The following is a 10,286-nucleotide window of genomic DNA, read 5'->3' as shown; positions in this document are numbered from 1 at the left end:
GGCTGATCTTCCTCACAAAAATAAATAAATAATATGTGTTAGGAATGTAATTAAATCTATCAATATCCTTAGTATATTAAGAGTTACAAACCAACTCTAGCATTGAAAAAAAGGAAGGAAAAGATCAACCTTCTCATTATTTTTGCTGTACATTTTCATCATAATGATTTCTTTGTTTTATTTCTTGAAAATCTGTTGTATCTATCCAAAGACCATACATTTACAATTCTTGACTTGGAAACTCTGTAAGGGAATAGAAGTGAGATAGGCATCAGGAATACAAATCTAACTGATATCTTGGATTCCTTGACAGGATCCAGGGTAATCTATGCAGAAATAGAAGTATAATGAGGTACACCTGAAATTTATACAATGTTATAAACCAATGTTACTGCAATAAACAAAAAATTAAAAAAAATAAATAAATAAAGCTGGTTTTACTGTACTTGCAAAAGCTTACCTAATTTTATAGTCCCCACACTCTAGATAAATAAAAGCTAAATGGGAAGAAATTGGCACTGTAGTAGGGACTTAAATCTTCTTTTAAACAGGAAAAAAAAAGAACTGACTTATTCCAAGTTCCATAATATGAGAAAGATACCAAGACTAAAGTTGTTATTTTTGAAATTTGATATAAACAAACATTTTTTAATTAAAAGAATTTCTCAAGCCCAATGTTGCACAAACTCAAAAATTTGGGAGACCTTCTTAAAATCTTCCTCTCATTTTTGCCTAATTTGTTGAAAGGTTGATGGATCATCTTAATGAAAATCGTCGTTAAGCACGTTATTTCAGTTTCTCAATTTTTTACTCTAAATCACACAAATATAAGTTTTGCTGTATTATTTTATCTACATAAACCCCAATATTATTTAGATTTTCTATTTCCGTATGAGAAAGAAAAACGTATATTAAGAAAAAATTAAGAAAGTCAAATTCTGAGGAATTTTTGAGAAGGTAAAAATGCCCTAACAAATCTGGTATCACATATTTCTTAGAATTATTTTATAGGTTTTTAAGATACCAATATATTTTGATATTTTGCTGACAGAAAACTTAGCCTAAATGTGTAAGTTCTTAATAATACCTGTTCGCTAGGTTTTGCTATTTTGCAACATAATGCCTCATAGGATTCTCTGTTTACTAGTACTTCATAATGACTACTAATCTATTCAAAATTTTCTGCTAAATTATAACATTGTATTGGATTAAGAAGCGTAGTGATGGTGTCATTCAGAAGATGGCACTGTTCAAAGGGAGAAAAAAATTCACAGCAATTGATGCAAAAGCAATTCTATAAAATTAAATATGTCCCCAAATCATAGCAGTAAATATTTTATTTGAGATTTTTCACGTGGTTATGTGATGGGTTCCTGCAGTGGATACACCAAATAGCTAGCATTGCCCTTCGTGACTCCAAATATTGCCTTTCATCCTTTCATGAACACTCTTTCCCTTGTCACCACCACCACAATGTTTCTATTCCTTTGGCATAAGATTGTTCACCTTAAAAATAAAGGATCCTTTACCCAATTGTTAAGCATTCTGTTTATTAAATCTGTTTGTGAGTAATAATTAAACGGGATTACTTCTCCTGACTGCTTCACCCTAAATCAGAAATACATTATACAATTAGCATATTTTAGATTACCTTTCCCTCACTGGGTAAATAATCTTACTAGGTATAGAAAATTTTTGAGTTAATTCCTCTCCAGTTCTTCAACATTTGAAAGGAAGTGCTTGCAGGCAATGTCATTTCTAGTTTCCGTCAAATTGGATGTTTCAAAGGACTTTTAAAGATTATTATTGACCTTGGTAGAAATTGATACTGTATATAATTCAACTGCTTCATTTGTCTAATATGGTATGTGCAAAATGGCTATTCTTCAGAAAATGTCAGTTGAAATGAGAATTTCAATATTTTTTTCACCTATAGTTGGCAAGTAAATCTGGGACAAAGATACTTCAGCAATGGTGTGATATATGAAAAGTAAGTTATGTAAAGATTCTGAATATACTCATACTGACATCTCTACAGCATGACTTATTAAAGATTAAACTCTAACCTAGTCTTTAACCACATTTGTAATAGGTGTATTTTAGCATTCAAGTATCTAAATTAAATTAAAGATACAGCACCATCTTATGGATATTTCTATATTTGTAAAGTTTGGAAATATAAAAATCTTTTTGAATTTGGGAATGGAAAACATTTATCAGTAAAAGAAATTGTAGAAGGAGAATATTTTAATGTAACAAGGAAAAATGATGCAGTATCGAATAACTTGAATGTGTGTGTGTTTGTGATGACATGGTAATTAAAGATACAAACTGAGATTTGTAATTCTTTTCTCTTTTCAAAATTAAGAATTCTAATAAGAAGGAAAATAAACAACTGTTATTACAATACAAATTTATAACTTTGTGAAACTAGACATGTAACCCAGAATACTGTCAGTCTCTAAACGGCACTAGGACATCACCGATTATCACCTTGCCAAGATGCTTTAAAACTACAGACCTACTGAGAAGTAGAAGTGTTCTCACTAGCTATAAGCCACACTTCCTAAAGAGTGCTGAGAAACTTAGGGATGATGATAAACCTATTTAACTATCTGTTGATACTGTGTAACTGGTAATAAAGTCTCCTTATATTTATATAGCATTAAAATGTTTTCATAAGTGATTTGTGCCCATTATTTTGTTCAGATTTTAGATACAGATATTTTTGAATAAACACTTCCTAATAATCCTTCTTATTATTTTAAGGTAGAACATATAGCCAGTTTAAGGAGATTATAGAAAAATTGATGGACATAACTCCTCAATTAATTATTAAGGTATAGTTACATATGTATGATTCATATCCTTTATCTTTGATTCACCTTAGTTATCACATGTGGCTCTGAGGCATTACATGATTTACCCAGTTCATATAGTGTAGAATTTCTCCACTCTAATCAAAACACAGATTCAGTGGTTCTTAGCTTTTGGTGTCTTGAACTCCATGATAAAAGCTCAGAAAAAAGTTCATGGGTACAATACATTTTGCATACAACATTAGGGGCTTCTGGACTCTGGAGCTCATCCATGCTCTATGATTTTAAATAGTATTCTCCTTATTTTAACACATTTCTTTAGGTCCTAATTTTGTCAAGTGAAAGTCAGGAGCTTAGTTGCAAAAATATGAACAGTCTTCTTCTGGTAGAGAGGATCTATAATTTTTACACACACACACACACAGTCTCCTTCTTATTTAACTCATTTGCCCCTACAACAAAATTATATTAAAAGATCAGTGTAAATAAAAGTGTTCTTATTGCTTTATTTTTATATAGATTTTATTTTCATGTTATTTACTTTAGAGTGAGATATAAAAATATGATCTTGACCATAAACAATAAAAAATTTTGGCTTTATTCTCACAGAATAGTACAGGTTCTAATAATGTACTATTAGGAATAGTTTTCTATACAATGTAGACTCTTGGCTCTAAATTTCTAAATTTTGTTTCAAATGTAAATTTGTCACCTATTAATAAAATTAAGTTATTCCCCTATGTCCACATTAATAGAAAAAATATAACATAAAGTTGAAAAATCTTAACCACACCACATATATATTTTTATGTTTGCTTCTCAGATGTGGATAGGTATTTTACAGCTTAACAAGAAATCCAGGGAAATTGAATAGATTTGTAATAATTGCATGATGTTTAAATTTAGCTCCAAGATACTATATTAGATGTTAAGTTAAATTTTTCATGTTATCAAATGCAGAATTATCTTTATGTAAAAAATTTTGTTTATTAATATTCTAGAATAATCTTGCTAATTTAATACAATGCTTTAATTTCAAGTGCAGGTTGCATAAAGATTCACGAAAAAATTAGATACCTGATAATTTAAAATAGGAATGAAAACATTTTTGCAATCTATACCTTTAACTGTAATAAGACCCATGGGATATATTTGTTCAACATAGTGTAATACCTACTTTATCCTTATGTTAGGTGGAGAGAAGAATATTTGAGAGAGAATATTTACTAAGTAACAACGATGTGTTAGTTATGCAATAGTAAAATTAAAAACCTAACTCTGAAGACTAAAGATTCTCAAAATGTGCACTTCAAACCCATGGGGCGCCCTGACATCCTGTCAGGAAGGTCTGCAAGGTTGAAACTATTTTCATATGAATACGAAGATATTATTTTTCTTTTTCATTGTGTTGACATCGTATAGATTGCACAGAAACAATGGTGGATTCATGCTGGAGCTTTAGCACGAATCAAGGCAATGGCACCAAAATCTACTAGTAATCATTGTGTCTTCACTGGCACACACTCACAGGAAAAAAAAAAAGCCAGTTTCAGCTAAGAATATTTCTGATTAAGCACTAAAAAGTATTAATTTTGTTAAATCTCAACCCTTGGGTACACATTTAAAAAATACATTCTGTGAGGTAAAATGGGAAGTATATATAAAACACTTTTGCTGCATAATGAAGTACAAGGGTTATTTGGAGGAGAAGCAACTGTTTGAGTTGCCAGCTGAACTAGCCGCTTTTTCAAAAAACACTATTTTTACTTGAGAGAACAATGACAAACTATAATTATACTTAGATATTTGGCAGACATTTTCTCAAAAGTGAGTGAAATGGGCTTGTTACTTTAAGAAAAACAACTGACAGTATTGTTGCCAGTGATAAAGTTCAAACTTTCAAGCAAAAATTAGAATTTTGTAAAACTCATAGCTGCCATTGTGAGCTTGATAGTGTTCCAGTACTTAATGACTTTTTTGATGAGATTGGTGGTTATTGACAAATGTAAGTTTTTGGATACTATATAATAAAATAAAATGTGTCAACTTTTCAACAATCTACATTACTCAATGAACCAGTGTTTTCCAAATGACCAACGAATGATGAATGACGTTACAAATTCACTAAAAGAGCCACTCAAAGTGCAGGATAGATTAATGGATTTTTAATGTCACAGAGTAATAGTGATGTGGTTTTAGATTCCACACTGTAACTAATCTTAAAGTGACTACCACTTGAGTTTTGGTGTAGTTACTGAAGGAGAATACCCACAATGATATAAAAAAGCTATTAAAATACTCCTTTCTTTTTCAACTACATATCTATGTGGGGTTGGATTTTCCTCATCTACTTCAACCAACACAATATATTGTGACAGATTGAATGCAGAAGCAGATATGAGAATCCACACAAATTCTCTTAAGCCAGACATTAAAGAGATTTATATAGTGTAAAATAATGCCACTCTTCCCATTCAACTTTTTATTTTGGAAATATATTGGTTTTTTTCATAAAAAAATATAATTTATGTTGTATAATAAGTTTTTAATTGTTATTTTTAAATGAAATAAATAGCTATTTCTAAATTTTCTTAGTTTTATTTTTCTGTTATTAGAAATGCTAATAAATATAATCCACATAACCAAAAGATCTTTGTGGGTCCTTAACAATTTTTAAGAGTATAAATGGGTCCTGAGAACAAGTTTGTTAATCACTGCTACAGATCAGAGTAATAGTAAATAGTTAATAAAGGCATATCTTTGTCCTACCTGATGTAATTTGACTATCCCTTATAATTTTCTCCAAAAAACCTCTACTACAATTTAGTTTAATTTTCTTGAGCATTATTGTTGAAATGGTGTAAGTTTTCTGCAGTAGTAGAATTCTCATTTCTTAAGTGAGACGTTGGTTGAAATCCTAGTCAATCAATGCAGTGTTCTCTTTACAGTGTCCTAGTATAGTTCTTAATATAGAATAGGCACTCAATAAATGTTATTGACTGGCACAAAATGTGTTTAACAACAAAGTCAATATAAGTGCAGAAAACTATGAAAGCTCACAGAAAAAAAGCTCTATTTATTGCTTTATCCATTTATGAGCATAATTCGTAGATTTTATCCATTCCCACAAAAAGCTCACATAGTTTGCGTCTCTATTAACATTTAAAACACAAACATCCTCTCCTAGGTTAAATACCTGCTTCTCTAGGAGACCGTAATAATCATCACATACATTATCTATCTTGAATTAATGCAAGGCCTTTCTCATGACATTTTGAGCACGTAGGTCACAATATGCTTTTGCCTGTCTTTCCTCCCTATACTTCAAAACCAACTCATCTCTGTTACTTCATCCAAATTGCTCACAAAATGGAAAATTAAAGAACAGAACTGTAATCAATCATGAATGAATGCTCATAAATTGAATACAAACAGAAGGAAAGTTGCTTCTTATTGTGGGGTCAAACCTTCTTATAAAAATTATGAAAGCTTTGAGATTTTAATAAAACATCTTAACACATATTTGGGAATATCTTTAAATTCCCAATTTAAATTCCCAATCCCTTTAAATGGGATTGATTCAAGGCAAATAATTTAGAAATACAAATTCTAAGCTATGTAAAACCCAATAAATAAATGCATAGAACCATTTACTAGTTCATCTATAATTTATTTCTATAGTTCTATGGTTAAGAGTGAGCTAAATAATAAAGCATAATAACAGTAAAATACTTGGCATTTACTGAGAATTTACTCTATACCAGATAGTCGTTTAGTGCTTTGCATGCATTATCTTATTTAATCTTAACAACAATCCCCTGACTGTATCTTGTGTGTGTGTGTGTGTGTGTGTGTGTGTATGTGTGTGGATCAATGTGGACTACTCATTTACTGGTCAATTTGTGCTGATCCCCTGCATATATTTTAACCCATTATCTGTAAAAAGTGGAGTTACAGAACAATTCTCTGCTAGGACTCAAATTCTAACTGGAGAGGAGAAAAAGAAAAAGCTGAGCAAAGGAAGAAAAGAGATTTAAATGAAGTTGCCAGGAGGATTATTGCTTCATAAGATGTAAATACTCACCTTAAAGTTTCAAAAAATTTGTGGTTTTTATCTTACTTTTTTAAATGCATACTTCTTTTATTAGCTGGGTTTGGGAGTTGACAGTTTTCCTATACATGTTTGCAAAATTGGTCCTTCATTTGATCTGAAAAAGATTCCTCTCTTTGTTTTAATATAATTTTAGCTATAACTATACTGCAAAAGATAATAGACTTCCCATTTACAAAACATTTAAGGGATATTTTGTGAAATTTTTTCTCTATTATTATGGTAATTTCTTATTTTGCTCATGACTGTTTTATACACATTCCCTCAGGGACTAAATTTTATTGTTTTATCTGCTTAAGATATTATTCTCTGCTCAGAATAGTGCAGAACTTAGAGTGGGTGCCCAAAGAATGTCTGTTCAATGAAAGAATGATTTCATGTGTGACTTGAAAGAGTTAATATCTTCCTTTCAGGTCAAATGCACAAATCAATTCTCAACCAGAAAATAGACCACCTATTCAGGTCACACACCTGTTTCCTTAAATATCATTGCCAAACATATTTTTATATTCTATTTTATTACTGTGCATCCATCTTTCCCTAGCACTAGAGTTAAAAAGCAGTATAACTTCAAATTGTTTTTATGCTCGCCTTGTCGAAAGTAAAAAGGAACCATTGAATATTCAAGTGTATTTTGTGTATTTTTGAAACGGTACAAACCAATCATAGTCTTATGTTGGGCATCACTTATTCAATTATCCCAGAGCATCAACTGATGTTATAATTATCTGAAAAGTTAATATTTAAGGTAGAAATTTGACAGGAACATAAGTATAAGCACAAAATTGAAAATGTTAATGAAAAATTATTAGGGCACAATTAATTTTTAATGATCAGGTCTTCTTTTCAGGTTCCTTTTCTTTGAACCACTCCTTAATTGGAGAAGAGGCAGGGAGGGTTCCCCAAAGACCCATCACTGGCCCTCTTCTCACTTTGAACACACAATTTCTGGACCTTATCATCCATATTTGTAGCTTCAACTGCCACCGATGTGCTGAGGATTCCCTTATCCAGATTTGAGTAACAGTTTTGCATTCCAACTGAGTTGAGGATCTCTCTGATAAACTTCTCAAAACTTGATATTTCTCCAAACCTACTTGTCTTCTGTAAGTCCATATTTCATCTATTTTCAGTCAAGTTACCCTATCCTGGGAATCATATTCTATCCTTGATCCTCTTCTTCAGCTCCTCATGTCTGTATCCTATTAATTTCTTTTTCCATCTCTTAAGCTTTCCTCCTGCCTTGTCCCCTGTCTTAAATTCAAGCTTTCAATATTCCTCTCCCAGATTTCCTTAGTAATCTCTTGGTGTCTTGCCTCTGGTTTCACTGCCCTTACATTGCTCCAGATTGACTCTTAAGGGCTACAGATCACCTTATGTCTTTCCTTATTTATGCCTTTATGTGCATCCCCATTTTCTTCAGGATATGGTTTACATTCCACAGCTTGGCATACAAGGCCATGGATGCCTGCCCACTGTCCTGCTCAGTGCTGAATTTGCCTCTGCCTGTTCTCTAGTCTCATTTCCCCCATCTTCATACGTACCCTTTGTTTCAGGTATGCTGGTTTATTTACAGTCTCCAAATGTGGCAATCAATTTCACGCCTTTGCAGATGTGGTTCCTCCTGTCTACAGTGCCCTCACCCCAACAACTCTGAATCATTTTTTAAGACATGTCAAGCATCCTGGAAGCCTTCCCTTACTCTATCCTGAATGAGATATATCTTCTCTGTATTACCATTATCTCATGGGTTATTAGAACTATCATCAGATTGCAACACTAATTTTTTTGGTGTGTGAGGAAGATCAGCTCTGAGCTAACATCCAATGCCAATCCTCCTCTTTTTTGCTGAGGAAGGTTGGCCCTGAGCTAACATCCGTGCCCATCTTCCTCCACTTTATATGGGACGCCGCCACAGCATGGCTTTGACAAGTGGAGCATCAGTGCTCGCCCCGGATCCCAACCTGCCAACCCCGGGCCACCACAGTGGAGCGTGCGCACTTAACTGCTTGTGCCACGAGGACGGCCCCAATATTTCTTTTTTTTTTTTAAATAAATGTTTTTCTCATTTATCATTCTTTAACCTGTAAATGTCTTAAGATCAGAAACAGTATCTTGTTCTTCTAAATATACTCAGCATAGTTTTAACATATGTTAGTTTCTTAACAAATGTATGTTTAATTAATGAAATCCTTAAACATTCTCTTTGTTGTCTTTTGGATATTTCTCTAATTTATGCCCCTTAAACCATTTTCATTTTCACAGAGAAAACAATGTATATGTTATTCAAAAAATATTAGTTATTTCCAGTGGGATCTCCAATGCTTGGAGAATATTTTATTTGATAACCATTTTTAATAGGAAGAGAATAATAAGCTATCACATCAAGTAGTATCAACTAAATAATAAAAGAAACTGAAAAATATACCTCCCCTTGGCAAGAAAAGGAAAGGCAATAAAGCTGCTATATTTAAATTGTACTTTTATGTCCCTAGAAGTTAAATTATTTTAGTTGTCAATTTAATAAACATCATATGATTAATATGCTGATTTATAATCAGACAAATTGTAATAGAAAAAGCCACTATTTGGAACTAGAAAGGACTCACTATGTTGAGTCCTTGTTCCATTAGCTGTTAGTTCTGTAGCAAAGACGATTCTTTAAGTCCCAGGTTCCTCATCTGTACAATAGAACTAAAAATAAAGGGGATAATGTATGTAAAGTGCTCAGTGCAGTACTGGGTACAAAGCATGTAAATGGTCATCATCATCATTATCATCATCACCTGTCTCAAAAGGTTACTTCGGCAACATTATTAGATAAGCACATTCACAAAACTTTGCAAATTGTAAAGTGCTGTGTATATAAGCGTTAGATACTATGACTTAAATGAATAAGCTTGTCATTTATTGTTTACCTTGCCAAAAATGAAACCGTCTTTAAATACATCAGTTTTTGAGATTTCTTTTTCCTTGGCAGTTGATCAGCCAGCGGTCATGCCCTCAAAGAACACCTTTCATCACTGTGGGCACCCGTCAAGGACTGATGAATAGGCAAGTCTCCCCAGGAGTAAATGCCTCCTTGTCTTTTTACCCCATCTAGGGAGAATGTCAGTAAATGCAGAAGGAAAGCTTCTTTCTTGTGTACCTAACTGCGGAAGTGACTTGAAAAAGCTAAAGCTGCTATCTGGCTACTGGGAAGACAAGCTCAGAGCCAGTAGTTTTATCTGCCCAGTGATTCTTCCACTGAGCGTCATCACCTCCCTGCCAGGTTGGCCACTGCACACTGCACCTTGTGTTGAATGCATGTTTTCCCCATTTCTCCTTCTGTCCGGATTAAGAACATCGGAAACAAA

Source organism: Ceratotherium simum, chromosome 1 (genome assembly GCF_057802395.1).
Source record: "Ceratotherium simum simum isolate JZ-2026a chromosome 1, ASM5780239v1, whole genome shotgun sequence".
NCBI lineage: Eukaryota > Metazoa > Chordata > Mammalia > Perissodactyla > Rhinocerotidae > Ceratotherium > Ceratotherium simum.
Note: the sequence above shows the minus strand (reverse complement) of the source record.